Raw genomic sequence first — 16,661 nt, forward strand, 5'->3', positions numbered from 1 at the left:
TTGATATTGATTTTCTCCATTAATTTTTGAAATGGAGGGAGTACATTTATGATCAAGTTTATTTATTTATTTATTTTTTTTAAAAGGGAATGATCAAGTTTAAAATGGTTGCACTAATCTAGATGATATATTTTTTTTTCTTCTTTTCTTTATTTATTTTGTACTCTAAACTGTCAACATGCATTGAATTGCCAAACGACAGATTTAAAATGCATTGGCATTTTTATTTAACAGATTAGGTGTGCCCGGTTAATTGTGATTGGTAGAAATGTGTTTTTATATAGTTTATTAATATATTTTTATAAATTATAATTCGTTATATAATGAGTTGTGACATAATTTTGTATAAATAATAATTTATGTATTTTTACGCTTTTTTACTATATATATTTTTACAACATTTAAATAACGTTATTAAAAACCTTATATAAACGAACTCTAATTATTAGTAATATATATATTTTTAATTTATAAATAAATCATTGATTCAGTATTGGATAAGAAAGAGGGTTGAAAGACTCATAATATTTTCCAATAATAATAAATATATAAATTAAAGATAAAATATTATAATATAAAATGTTCAAATCATTTTATTGACACAAGTGTTATATAATATATTTTGGAACACAAGTCATGTTTTGTTCAAAAACAAAATGTCATGTCATGTCATGTCATTATGTATTTGTGCATATTCATTGCTCCTTGATTGTATCGAGATCTGGGTATTGTGCGTTAGGCATGATGCAATACATCCCAATGGCCAAAATTAAAAAGTGATTAAAAGTAAATAAAAAATTAAAGTTGAAAATTAAAATGGTAAAAATATTTTGTGAGTGGTGAGAGGATAATTGCATGCAATACCAATATCCTATCCAAATCCTACGAAAGTTATTTCTTATTCAAAGCCGATAGGATCTGCAAGGAAGTTTGTGACTCCTAGCTTTAGAAAATTTGTACTTCTTAAAGTTCCCTAGGCTTTCAGCTATGTAATCTTGAATGCTGTAGCAACTGCAATCAAACTTGAGATTTCAATGACATTTTTGAAAGTTAAGGAGTTAGTTTTTAACAAAAATTATAGGACCATGTAAAAAAATTACAACTTTTGTCATAATTGTTTACATAACAGATTATGAATGGTAAAGAAAAAACAATAAGATTTATGTGAAAGAGATAGACAACAAATCACAATTTGTCACATAAAACAATTATGATAAAAATTATGACTTTTTATCCAGTACTAAAATAAATAGTTTTTTCTTCTTAAAAAAAAATTGTTTTTATACCCAAATTGTAATTGGGTATGGTAGTGCTAGTTCTGAACACTTCCAATTAATAACACAAAAAAAGAAAAGAAAAAAGAAGAGAGATGTCAAGGCCTAATGGATATTTACTCTAGTAGTATGGGAAATTGTTAACAGTAGAGCATCTTCTAGCTAACCATTTGAGCAACTTATTAGAGCATTCACATTTGGTATTGCAAATGGTATATGTAGGAAAATTTTAGCATTAAAGTACAAAACATGCCCATTACCCGGTCTTGCACTTGTAAATATTTTTACAATAGTGCTACAGTTTCGTCTTACTTATACGACAGTATTGTAGCAAGCTCCTATAAGTTTAAATAATATTTTATTTTCTCTCTCTTCTTTCTCTTTTATTTCTCTGTCTTCTCTTCTCTCTCTTGTTTTTGTTCTACAGTTGCTCTCTCCTCTCCTTAAACCCAAAACCTCGTGTGGTGGTGGTGGTGGTAGTGGCAGAGGTAGGTGTGGGTCAATTCCAATACGATGTTGTCTTCCCTGTAGCAGCGACGTGGGTTGTGTGGCAGTGGTGGTGGAGTGGGTCTGGGTCGGTGGTTTGTGGTGGTGGAGTGGGTTTGTGGTGTGGGTTGATCTGTGACGTGGCACGGCAGTGGCAGTGGATGTGGGTATTCAGTGGTAGTGGGTAGTGAGATTTTGATTTGTGTGGAAGTGGGTTTTGGGTCAGTGGGTGGCAGCAGCATGCTGGGAGTGGGTCTTAAAGCTCATCTTTCTCATGCTTTGAACTTTGAAGCAATTCCTTGCACAAAGACTTATTTCTAGTGGTGGTGTTAGGGGTGGCAATTTTTACCCAAACCCATGAACCCACCCAAAACGCACTTAATTTGGATAAGTCTTGACTCAACCCAATTAAATATTTGGGTTAAATGGATAAAACCTAAATAGATAATTCAATTAAATGGGCTTTGATGGTTAAACCACTGGGTACCCAATTACCCATTTAAAATTTAAATTTTAATACTTAAAAAAACAAAAAGCCAAAAACCCTAACAAACAAGAAAACATCACAGTAGCTACAGCCTATAGCTAGTCACCTCTTCCTTTGTCTAATGTAAAAATTTTCTCCTCCATTTTCTAGGCATTTTCTCAACTACCAAACTAGACAAAATCTAAACACCTTTCCCTTTTCGACTTTGCCTTGTAAAACACCCACAAAACCTCACTCACTCATGCAGAAAGAAGAAGATCACATAACGAAAATTGGAGGAAACATTGTTGGTCTATGATTTGGATTCATGGCATCAAAAGCAACATTGGAGGGATCCAAGACGATGTGCTATGATTCGAACTCCATGGCATCAAAACCATGGATCTCATCCACTCGAACACGTCTTACCAATTTGTAATTACTTTATATTTTCCTTAATTTTTTACTAATCCTATGTTTGGTTGCTGAGAAAAGTTATGAGAAAGGGAAAAATAACTATCTTAGGTTCAGTTTGATGTTTGTATATTTGCTATTTTGCTCTGTTTTAGGGCATAGTTTGTTTTGAGGGAAAATATTTTCTGGAGAAAATTTAAATTTGTTTTGGATTGAAAAATCTATGTGATTTGCAATTTTGCACATTTTAGGTCAAGGTGGATAAAGACTTGAGAATGATATCTCAATTCTCATGATTTAATTAATAATTTTTTTACTTATCTTCTGTTTGGTTGCCAAGAAAAGTTGGGAGAAAAGAAAATTTGCAGGTTAGTTTTAGTATTCTTATGTTTTGAGGGAAAGGTGAATTAGTTTTGCCAAAAAAAAAAAAAAAAAAAAAACCTCAAATGATTTGCATAGTATGGGTGTGAAAATTTTTCATGAGTAAGAGAATTTCTTGTTGAATTGCTAAATATGAATTTTATAATGGGTTAAATGGGTGGGTTACTAATTAAATAGGTTGAGTTGGTAATGGATAATTAATTTATATATAAACGGATCATAAATGGATAAATGGGTAATTACACACCCAATCTGCCCATTTGCCACCTCTAGGTGGTGTGGAGTTTGGTTTTTGGGTTTTGTTTGGGTTTGGGTTTTAGATTTGTTCTGATTTGCTTGGTTGATTTGGGTGGTTTTGATATTGATTTTTTGTTGTGATTTTGCTGGGGTGGTAGGTGGTGCAACAGTGGTGTTGTTGATGGTGGAGATGGCAAGTTGTGTTGTTGATTCCGGTGGTGGCAGGTTGTGTTGTTGATGATTAGCAGATGGTGGGGTGGTAGGGTTTGGTTGGTGGTTGTGTTGGGTTTTGGGTTTGTTCAGTGTGGTGAGAGAGAAGGGAAGAAGAGAGGTAGAAATGAGAGAGATGAGAGATATTGTTTTGGGATATATATACATATATATATATATATTTTTTTTATTATTATGTAGATATATTATTTTAATATGTTGTATAGGAATATAAAAGTTAAGATGTTGGGTGTGTTGTAAAATAGTATTGTATAATAGATAAAGTAACTTTTGTGATAATAAAATAGAATAGTTTGAAGATACGGTATGTGAATGCTCTTAGAAGGATAAATTATGCCAAGAACATTGTACTTCAACCAGTACATCGTCTTTTAAAAAAAAAAAAAGGTTTCTATAGTTAGATCTCTTCTTTTTCATTGTAACTATCAAATTATACCCTAACGAATAAATGGCAGACCAAGAATCACTTTATCAGTCATATTTTTGACAAGAACATAAGAAATCTTGAAACAAACATTATCATGGCACACATGAGCATTATTCAATTCATACTTAATTTTCATTTGAGAACCATTAGCAGAAACCAATCTTTCAGTAGATTTCTCGAAATATTTTGAAGGAATTAATCATTCTTGAATACAGTTCATATCTGTACCAGAATCAATCATAACAATAACAGTGAAATGATAATCAGGAGAAACAACAATTTTAACTTTTGTAAACCATTTTGGAGTAAGTAATTTATTAACAAAAGCAAGTTGAGGATTAGTGAAAGTATCAAGAGTACCTTTATCAGAAAGAAGAGCCTGTTGACTGGACTTTTCTCCATCATTGTGCTCATTTTGTTTATTTTGTTTATTATCGGATTTATTAAGATCTTTATCAATTTTTAACATTATCAATTCTTGTTTAAGATTATTGCTTTCACTTTTCATGCTTTTAAATTCATGTTTTAATTCATTTATCTCTTGTTTAACAATATGAATTTCATGTGGAGATCATTAACAGTTAGTTCTTTAGATTTCTTTTTATTAAATCTTTCCAAAGTTTCTTCAAAGCTTATAGTAGATTTTGGTTTTTTACCAGTTTCATCTCTTATCAAATTTTTCTTAAACCTATCCAAATATTCTTTCTGGAGTTTAGGGTTTTGAATTTGATTTATTAGTTGAATTATTAATTTTTCATCTTCTTCACTCTTGGTGAGAGTATTAATAGTTTTTATAATATTGCAACAAGAATCTCTACAACCAATTTTAATATTAGGAGAATCAGAAGAATCATCAGCAGATTGATAGCAGGAATCAGATGAAGAAGAAAAATCATCTTCCAAAGAATTAGACGAGTTGTTTGATTCAAGGATTCTAAATAATTCTTCTTACTCTTTATCCTCAATATTTAGCATGTTAAATTTGTTTTTTAGCTTACCAGGTTTTTCCTTACAATCTTTGCTGAAGTGTCCAGGTTTACCACAGTTAAAACATTTACCTTTATTTGATCTCTGTTTAACATGTTTTTTAGAAATATTTTTCTTCTTAGCATAGAAATCATTAGGTTTAACAAGGTTATTTTTGTATTTTTTATATTTTTTATGGCTTTTTTGGAAATAGTTCGAGCAGTTGGAGTACTTGTAGAAGTACCCTTAGTTTTAATTTTTAAATCAGAAAGCATTTTTTCAACAATTTCAAGAGTCTTGGACTGAGAAGTTTTAAACGTAACTTTTTCTCTTTGACTGGGTAAATCAATCAAAGGTTTCTCAGTTTTAACAGGAACAGATTTTTCAGAAACAGATTTTTCAACAATTTTTTCTTCAATACGGTCAAGCTGTTAACCAATAATATGCAAAGATTGATTAGTAAAATTGTTTTGTTCAATAAAACTAACAATAGGAGTTTGATCATCAGCAATTTTGAAAGGAGAGGCCTTCACTTCCTCTTTTGTCACTTCATCTTTCTTAGTAGTTATCAAAATTGAGTCAAGAGGAGGATGACTAGACCTAATAATGGTTTTATCTTTCTTAACAAAATTTGATTTCTTTATCACATTTAAATGTTGTTTTGAAACCTCATCTTCTGAAACATAATGGTTTTCAAGAAAATCAAAAAACAAAATATGTTTTTTCAATTGATTCATCTTTTCCAACCATTTTCTTTTAACACGGTCTTTTTTAGATTGAGCAAAATTATTTTGGAAATATTTTCTTTTGATTCTGTTTTTTGCAAGCATAAACTCATTGTACAGAGAATCCCAATCAATTTCAAAATCATCATTTAAAACAGTCAAAACTCTTAATTGGTTTTGGTAAACAGGAGGATTTTCAATAGGGGGAGTATCAAAGTCAGATGGAGTAACATAAACAGAGTCTTCCTCATCTTCCTTAGCAGTTCTAGTAAATGGAGTGGAAGTTTCAGGTTTAGTAGAATAGTAAACAGAGCTAACTTGAGATTTATCACTTGAAATACCTTTTAGCTTTAAATCAGATTTTTCCAAATTCTTTTTCAAAAATTCATTGATCTCTCAAGATCTCTTTTTGAAATACTTTCAGATCCAGCAAAGGAATGTCTTCCTTCATTGATCCTCAAAGATGGATTGTTTTGAAAACTTATTTTGACAGTACCATCAAGATATTGTTGAATATGAGTAAAATCAAGTTCATCAAAAACAAGTTTTGCAGGAGGGGTTTCTTGTTCCAACAACCAATTATTAGGAAGTTTAACATCTTGCCATTGAATCATTTTTGGAACTTGAATTTTAGCATTAGGAGTTGAACATTGAATTAACATGGTTTTACTCGAAGGTTCTCTAGGAATCATAGCACAAGGATTCATTTGAGTACCCATTAGTTTATAATAAATGCGATAGATCAAAGCAAAAGGCTTACTACCCTCTTCATTTACAATATCATTTGAGTACTCATTAGTTTATAATAAATGCGATAGATCAAAGCAAAAGGCTTACTACCCTCTTCCATGTGATAACCAAATGAAGCAATATTCAATGTCAAAGCTTTAACAATATTAGGATCATCCAAAGCAAGAGTAAGATCAGGATAACAGTTAAAATAAACAGGACCATCATACATAGAAACAGTAATCATACCAAGAATGTTATCTTTGAAAATATTAAATCTAGCATCTCTTAAACATATGAGAAGAGAAGCATTAATACCCTTTCGAGTAAGTGGTTTAATAGCAACTTGAACCATACCAATATGCAAGTAACTGAATTTTTTAGCAGCAAGGAAATCATTAATATTCTTTTTAGTGAACAAACAACATTTTTCATGAACTCTCGAAATAGAGAAAATTTGTTCAACAGTTCTAGCTTTGTAAGCAGAATGAAAAGTACTTTCAACAAAACTAGTTTTATAAATAGTTTTAGTATCAACTTTAGGAATATTCCAATGGCAAAAATCAGGGATCAACTCATTATCATTAATAGTGTGATCTTCTTCATTTACAATATCAGGAGGACAACTAGTCTTGGAGCTGATAGAAGAGTTGGATCTCCACAACCTATCCATACTATTCTAGGTTCAACACTCAGTTATCATGTTTTTCTCACAATCGTTGCATTTCGTAACACATATCCTAACCAACCTTATACCTCTCATGCCCTACACGCCCTCTCTTGGCTCAAACGGGCCTTACAGTTAGGCTCTAGGAATTCACTTTACGACTAGGGTGGCGCCAACGACGGTAAGAAGGGAACATAACAAGGGAATATCAAGCGTTCGGATAGACATGGACAAGAAACAAAGACACAACCATACTACCACCGGCTAGAAAAGAGTGGCTCTGATACCATAAAGGGGGAAGGGGACGCACTGCTGAAGGGAAGAGACAGAAGCACAGTAATATTGTAATGAAGATAAAGCAAGTAAGTAACTTGAAAGTAAATAACTTAAAAGTAAGAACAATAATTAGGCGGTAGAACCAGCCAAGTAGTATATATCAAAATAATTCAAAGTAAATGAGAACAATAGTTCAAAGTAAATGAAAGCAATTTAGAACCGTCCGGTATGGAGGTAATCCGTCCAAGGTGGCAGTAACAACAAGTATAATAATGAACATAAAACTGAAAATACTTATTATTGAAAGTAGAATAACACTTACAGTAGTAGTGAATACAAAATCTCAACAGATATATATATTTATGTGGAAAACGGGTTGAACCGAAGTCATTAGTAACGACAAGTTATCATTTGTGGGATCAGACATAACTCAGAGAGCCCGCTGCCCGCCCCACCAGCCTCATCACATCATTACATCCTTCGCCTATAAAAAAAAAACGTAAGCCATTTAGAATAGCAGTTCATCTCTTTGCATGAATATCGTTTCTTTACGATAAATATCTACACTTTAATTAATTATCTATTACCTAAATTTCAGAAAATATCAAATTCTACTTCATTAATATACTCCAAAGTGATTGCCAAACTTAGTGAAAATCCCTTTCTCCATCTTCCCACCTCATCTCATATTAACCCAGGTTCCCCTTTTGCCTACTATCTCTCTCTCTCTCTCTCTATATATATATATATATATACATGTTATTTTAAACTGTTTCAGCTACCATTGCACACCCTTGGTGCGATAGTCATTCCACAAGTATAACTTGTAGAGTGTGGGGGACAAGGACTGAGGTTCAAGGAGGAAGTTTTACGCACATATAAATTCATTTTTTGAAGACTAAGGATTTCTTGCTAGCCATATATATATATTGTCCACGGGATTCTAGAAAAGTTCTCGACACAAAACGGAATTTAGAGAAGTGTAACTCATTCTTCAAATTAGTCCAGCCCACTCTTCTGGAAAAGAAAAGTCCACCACACTCGGGCCTGAAGCATGAAAATCAAGTATTAAGAGTGGCTCATTAAACATAGCCCATAACCTTTAGCCCACACACATTCTCGTAAAATATAAGATGGCCAAGATACAAGTACAACCTTCTTTTTTTTTTTTTTTTTTTTTAATTTTTTTAATTTTTAATTTTTTTAAAATTTTTATTTAAAAAATGGATAATTGGGTGTAAAATGATTTGATCCCTGAATATCTTTGTTGGAAATACTAAGAAGTGTGCCAACCGATTGAGATATATGACTATTGGCTATAATTGAATTTTATAGAAATACCAATCATAAAAGTTTATCCCTATAAAAATTATAAGGACAAAATTTAGTTACAAAATTAGTTGTATCTTAAAACTATAACCTTACTCAATAAAATAAACATTACTACATATTTTGAAAATCTAATTGTTGAATTACATGTTTTTTACGCTTTTAATTCACATGTTAAATTTTGTGTTAATTAAATATTATTTACTATATATTCTATAAACTTATATTTTATGTATAATTTTAAACTACAAAAATTTGTAATTTAAAAAATTTATTGATAACATAACAATTGATCTTTAATTTTTTTTGAAATTTTGTAAGCATGGAAGATACTTGGAGTTGGTGACGTGGGCATAGCAATCCAAATGGGTGCAGTACTACCAAATGGGTGGTTCCAGTTCTCTCTCTCATCAACGTTTTTTTTTTTTTTGTTTCTTTGGCCCGTCTTCCGGGTTTTTTGTGCCTAGAAATTCAATGATAAGGATTTCGAAATACAAAGACTTCAAAGTCTTCAATAATTACGAAGAAAAATCGTTTAAATGACGACATTGATTCAAACTTGTTGGAAATATATTCAGGTCAAGGAGCAAATATTAGATGGTAAAATGTGTTGCGCATGAAGACTTTCATAGTCGGCTAGTTTATAGAGGCTTGAGTATGAAAGTAAGTTAGGTTCAGTTTGCATGAAATGAAAGTCTAAGAGGAACTTGACGAGTTGTGGGACTGGAATTGGATCCACTCGTTTGTTTTGACTTAGCTAGTGCCCATTTGGTTATTTTTATTTTTATTTTTTTAGGTATAATCACATTGGTAGTTTGAAAATGTGATTTGTAAGATTTTGAAATCGTGATTTTCAGTCTACCTGAAAAAGGTGGTGCTTTTTCACGTTGCATGCTCAAAGCAATTAAAAATTGTAAATGGCTACTTAAAAAAAAAAAAAAAAAAAGTCCTAAAGCTAAAGACTAAAGTCACTAAACCAAAACTCACCCTTAATTGACTTGGAAACTTGTTTGTAGGGTTGATCTTATTTTTGGTGTATGAAATATATGAAGAATGGGGGGTAATGGAATTGGACTCGAAGTTTAGGAAATGCTATAAACAAGAAAATATTGAGAATCTTCTTCATAATTTATTATATACAATAATAAATTGTGATTTAAATAATATCTTTTTTTTGTAAGGACATACCACTTCTATCATACATGAATCACCATAGAGTCACAGGCAACATTAACCATTAAAAAAAGGGTAAAAATATTTTGTATCAATATATTTATTGTGAAATAATTTATTCTTTATATACACTTTTTTTAATGAGATTGATGCAAAGACCATATACGACTAATTATTAGGTTTTTTATTTTTTATTTAACATAACAGTGGATGATCTCACGTAGGTTTCAAAATTTCAATATCTTTGTAAGGGGAACAAATTTTTTTTCTTGATTAGGACGGAAAATATACAATATTACAGAGATATATATATATATATATATATTTTTTTTTTTGGTGCTGAGACAATAGTATACATATAATAGATATTCACAATTTTGTATATTATATAAAACGTAGTAAGGGGAGCTAAGGGAAGGGTGTTTCAAAAAAATATTTTGAACCCTTACCCCAATACCCAGTTACACTTGTAATGTAGTGGCAATCTCTCATATCAATGCATGAAACCTAGTATGTGACTACCTAATGATGCACGGATCCCAGTACGTGACTACCTAATGATGCACGGATCCCAGTACGTGACTAACACACCAATTTGAGGAAGATGTTGGCTGCAAAATTCTTCAGTTTATTTAACAATGAAGATTAGGAAGCTCTTTGGTCACAAAGCCCTTGGCTCAAAGACACAGTAGCTTTTAGAGAGAATATGATGAACTAGGGCAAATTTTGTCTCCGGTCACAATTTGCATTCACAATGACTTTTCATTAAGTTGCATCACCTTGCATCACCTTGCATCACCTTTTACGGCCTTTAAAATAATCCTTATATATGTTTAGGGTTGTGAAAAAAGAAACTTTACACAAATACACATGGATATGCGTGAAATCATATTTGAAAATTTGAATTTCGTAATTCTCGATAGATACAGCTTCTGTCGAGTTGTTGTTGAGATCCATCATTAAACCTCGATAGATATGTTTTTGTCGAGTTTTAATGAACAACACTTCTTCACTTGTTTCTTGAACAAATTTGTATAGCTTCAATACTAAACTTGAACTCTTGTTCTTTGAAGTATTAAACCCATCCTAGATCTACCCAATTACAAGAAAAGTACATTTTGTCAAAGGATTAGCCAATTTACATAACATATGTCTCTAACAAGTTCCATATATGTCCTAACAATCTCTCCCATTGTCAATCCTTGACAAAATCACAACAAGCAAATGAGTTATGAGAGAAGTCTTAAATCACTAAGCATATAACCACTTGTTGAATACAATAAAATCTAACCCTAACACAAACTCTTGAAAAACTTTGCAAGAAGAGAGTTCATGGCATGACAGATTTTCACAACCTGTCTATCTAAAACACTTTAAACAAAACTCATCAAGGTATCTTAATGTGAAATAGAAATAAAGATTGCATACATAAAGAAACATGTGTATAAAGATAGAAAAAAAAATAACACATGGAGAGATAGGTGAAAAACAACATACATCAACATATATATAAATGAAAATAAATACAATGTATGTCATAAATAAGTGGTCACAAGACCCGTGTACAAGTGGACAATGTAACTAAAGATAAAGAAAAGAAAAGTACATAAAATCCTCACTACATCCCTCAAAATATAGACACTCCCCCTAACAAAAAATGTCCTATGCTAATTCTCCCCTTAGATACAAGACTACTCTCATCATCCCAAAACTACTACCCCTTTTTGTCACGAATGACAAAGGGTAAGTCACTGAAAGTTCATCATCTCCTCATCATTGGAAAAGCTAGCATCCTTATCCTTACCATCATCATCAGCACTATTATCGCCGTCCTCATCTGTTGAAGCCTCGAGAGAAGGAGAGGGAGAAGCGGCGAAACCACTGAGGCGAGCCTGTTGTCATGCAATATGACCAACACGGGTGTTCACCTGACACAACTCATCATTGAGAGTGTCAAGGCGACCATCCATGCGCTGAAGCTACGCCATGATGGCCTCAAATGTCACACCACCACCCGAAGAAGAAGGAGCGGAGGTGGAAGGAATGGTGGAGGCTGGAGGATCAGTCGACTTTGTCCTTAGCCGTTTTGGTCAAAGCTGTGCCTCGCTCCGTCGAATAGATGCTGCATTGATGGCACCCATGACAATGAAGTATGGAGAATCAGGAATAAGGATAGAAGAATGGTAAAGGATTTGCGTGATGACCGAAGGAAAAATAAGCTTATCATGAGTCGTCGTATCCCTATAGACATCTATGAAAGAGATAGTGAAATGAGAGGGGAAGTCTATGAAAGATCCTCTAAGGACAACAAAAATCAAGCACGAGGCTTTATGATGGAGTTATAATGAGACAATGGAGTAAGAACAAATGTCATCACCATATTAAGGAATATCGAACCTTTTGTAAAGCCCGAGCATGGGGTGTTTTGACACTCACCCCATATGGAGGGTGTCTCACAGAAGTGAGACAAAAGCTCATCTTTGGACACAGTCCTCAGACGTTGACAATCGGGGTGGTCAGGATGCGCTACCCGCAGGACGTGTAGTATCTTTGATATAAGATCCAGAGTGACTATGATATGTGTACCTCTGAATGCTGTAGTAAACTGAGGCACAGAGGTATCAATACCGTGCATATTGGAGTAAAACTCCTATATGAACACGATGGGACACCTCAAGGGTATCTCATAAAGAGATCCCCGAGTGTGAACGACATCAGGTAGAAGAGTGTCGGCAAAGTCTAACAGAATCATTTGACACTCTGGATGAACGCCACGTTTAGAAAAGTTCTCAGAGAAGTCCTGATGGGCCTTTTCATCACAGAACCGAACGTGAAGAGGGGGAACGGGAAGGTCAAAAGACGAAGAAGACCCGGAACGAAAAAGGTTCCGAGTCGGATTAGATTTGTGCTTGGGTGCCATGCGCAGTCTATCTGAGAAAGAGAGAGAGAAAGAAATAGAACACAGTCATAAAAGAGTACAAAGAAAGAAAAAAAGGGTACGTATGCATGAAATATGCATGAACATGTGACGTAATAAAAATAATTGCATCATAGGTTGAAACCTAATCCAAACCTACCAGCACACAATTTTCAACAATCAAGCACACATCTAAATGCATGAAACATTGTGAAAGTGCTAATGGAATGCAATGCATGATCATATAACATCAATTAAACAACACCCAACCCAAAAATTTCACAAAAACCTCAAAACCCTAAAAATTTTCAAAAACCCCAAAAACCTAGGTCTAAAATGCATGAATGCATGAAAATAAGGGATAAGAACACTTACCAAAGAAGTAAGGCAAGATCTAGGCCGAAAATGCAGTGGGTGAAGGGATTTGAGTGAGAAGAGAATGTTTGGAGGGAGAGAAAAATATTTTCTGTCGAGAGAGAAGTGAGAAAATGAAAACCGGATCGTGTCTCAAGTATATATAGAAAAGCAGTTTGATGGATCGAGGAGCTATCGAGACAAATTCCAGAATGCTCGATGGATCGAGATTGCTTTAACTTTTGTAGAGAAAAGAAGAAAGAGGGGCTTGATAGATGCAAATCTGTCGAGGATCTATTGAGAAGTTGTCGAGCTTGAAGAAAACAGGTTTTTCAAAGAGAGGAAAAACACATAAAGATGAATGAACAAGCAAGCTACTCAAATATAGATCCAATCAACATGTTAAGCTCTCAAAAACATCTCTCAACAAGAAAATGCAAAGTATTCAAAGATCCAATACTCACACACACACTACACAAGTCTAACCAATTTTTTATTTCAAAAACAAGTTAAGACAGTTTAGTGAGTATACATTAGCACATGTATTCCTTATTGATAGGTCACAAACTGAATGACCCCTTGTGATAGAAATTAATTAATTAATTAGCCAAATTATTAATTAATCAATTTATCATGCAAATGCGTGGTAGCATAAACAAATCACCAATAAACTAATTATGCAGCGAAAAATAAATAACACGGTAATTTGTTTACGAATGGGGAAAACCTAATGGCAAAAACCCCACCGGGTGGTTTTCAGGTCACCACTCCCGAAACTCCACTATTATCACAACAAGCAGTTACAAGTAAAGGAATCCCAAGTACCTTACCAACCTACAGTTGAACCCTTACCCCAATACCCAATTGGACTTGTTCTGTAGTGATAGTTTCCCTTTCTGATGCATGGCTCCCAAGTACGTGACTAACTCCACAGCAACCCTTTGATTGTTGTAGTTGATTTGCAGCAGCTTCACATAGAAACACTAATGAGATCTTCAATGTTGGTGCAAGAGACTTTTCTTGGTTACAGAACCCAAAGGCGTACAAGAAACGCAGCAAGAACTCTTTCTTCTATAGGAGGAGACTAGGGTTTCAAAAAGAAAACCTTATGAAACTCTCTAGGGTTAGGTTTTTCTTTTTCCACCTCCTTTAAATAGGAGTTTAATGGGCTCTTTATTCCAAATAGGTTTACACAAATCTTGGGCTTTCCTAGTCCAATAAGGATTATACAAACTCACAAACTTGAGTTTTTCTAGTTCTATAAAGATTATACAAAACCCATAAACAAATAGCCTTTTAGGATAAAAATGTTGCTGGCTATAATCTGAATCCCGTAAGCTCAATCGATCGAGACATCTATCGAGATTTAATGAATCTCGACAGATCGAGTTTCTGTCGAAGAGGTATCAAGACCTGCAGATTTGCACTTTTCTTGAGTAGTTCTTGAGTAATCTTCATGTCTTTAATTTAACCACTTGTAATGATCATCTTGAACTTACTTAGATTTACCCAAATACAAGTAAAGTGCGTTTTGTCAAAGGATGTGCCAATTACATAAAAATATGTCCCTAACATTTGTGATGACCAAATCACATTGTATCTGTACATATATCAAAAGTAGCAAAGAATTTGCGTATTGTATGTGAAAACATAGCAAGAGTACATAAGTATCTTATATTATGACTACTTGATAGGGACTATTACCTTTGAGGTACATCCAATAACTCCCACTTCTCCTAGAAACACGTTTGCAACCATATTTAAAAGCATTTTGATTCTTTTTGCTTTTGATTTTCTTTACATATTTTTCTTTTTGAGCATATCATGCATGAGTATATAAGGGAGAGAGAAGAAATACCCAATTATGTTAAGCCACAAAGATTACAATTTTGCTATGCCGAAGCACACAGATGTTATACATGATTGGCAGGCTTTAATGGTGAGATGATTATTTATGCCTTTCTCTTAGGATTTTTTAGTCCTTCCTGTTAAAAAGAGTGATATAAGTGTTGTGTGTGAAAACATAGCAAGAGTGCATAAGTGTCTCATATTATGACGATTTGAGATATGAGAAAATCACAAACACTCACACACAATCATAATTACTTGATAGGGACTATTACCTTTGAGGTACATCCAATAACTTCCACATTTCCTAGAAACATGTTTGCAATTATATTTAAAAGCATTTTAATTCTTTTTGCTTTTGATTTTCTTTGCATATTATCTTTTTGAGCATATCATGCATGGGCATATAAGGGAGAGAGAAGAAATACCCAATTATGTTAAACCACAAAGATCACAATTTTGCTATGCTGAAACACACAGATGTTATACATGATTGGCAGGCTTTAATGGTGAGATGGTTATTTATGCATTTCTCTTAGGATTTTTTAGTCATTCTTGTCAAAAAGGGTGATATAAGTGTTAAATATAAGAGATCACTTAACCGTACTTATCACCAACATGAGTCATAAAGCTCACTTACTTAGTTGTGCATTAAAATGCTCATCTAAGTTACAAGAGATACAAAATTTAAAAAACTTTGTTTCAATGGCCATTCAAGGTATACAAGTACCAGCATACACAAAACCCACACTGTTTTTGTATTTTTTTGACTTTTCATTTTTTTTTTTATGAAAAACAAAATAAAGCAAAATTGAAAACAAACAAACAAAAACATATTAAACAAAGCAAAGCATAAAACTAGACTGACTCAAGAACAAAAAAGCAAAACATACAAGTAATGCATAACTATAAGGGGAGAGAGAGAAAAAGTGACTAAAACACTTTGAGCCTTTTTCCTTCCACACCTTAGAAGAACTTTTCCTTTGAGCGAACCTTTGATCTAGTGGTGAGGGGAAAGAATTGAAACCATTCAAGTTTGAAAGGAACATGAGGGCCTTAAGAAGATCTCCAAGAGGAGTAAAAGAGGATGAAAACTGATTCTAGTTTCCGGACGAAATCATATTATAACTTTGTTGAGTGGCTAACCACTTGTAGCAATTTGGACAAGTATGCCCTAAAGCTCCACAGTGATGACAAAGATGTGGCTTCTTCGGTTGAGACTTTTTGTTATTAACCTTCTTAGTTCTAGGGTTTCTAGTCTCTTTCTTTTCAAGCTTAAGGGGTGCTCCTAAAATAGATTTGTCATTGTCTACGTTCTCACTAGCTATATCAGTTTTACATTCATTATTCTCAGAATTAACATTATTAACAGGTGAGACAAACACAGTAGTACTAGAAAAGGCAATATTAGGAGAAGAGAAATCATGCCTCAAACAAGTTTTATCAGAAGCAGATTTCTGAAGGCTAAGCATCTTATCGAGTTTTGCACTAGAAGTCCTCTCCAATTGTGCTCTAACTTGGAACAATTTTGCTTCAAGCTTCTTTGTTCTTTCATCAAGGAAGTTGTTCACGAACTGCAAAACTCCAATGGTTTGATTGGCTTCATCACTCAGCTTCTTGTTGGCCAGCCTATATAGTTTTTCATGCTTTTCGAAAATTTTGTACAACTTAGTATAGGTTGTATGGATGTCATCTTATTCACCCATTTCCTCAAACTTAGACTCCACGAAGTACTCTTTTTCATCTACCTCTTCGACAATC

The sequence above is a fragment of the Quercus lobata genome, chromosome 1 (genome assembly GCF_001633185.2).
Source record: "Quercus lobata isolate SW786 chromosome 1, ValleyOak3.0 Primary Assembly, whole genome shotgun sequence".
NCBI lineage: Eukaryota > Viridiplantae > Streptophyta > Magnoliopsida > Fagales > Fagaceae > Quercus > Quercus lobata.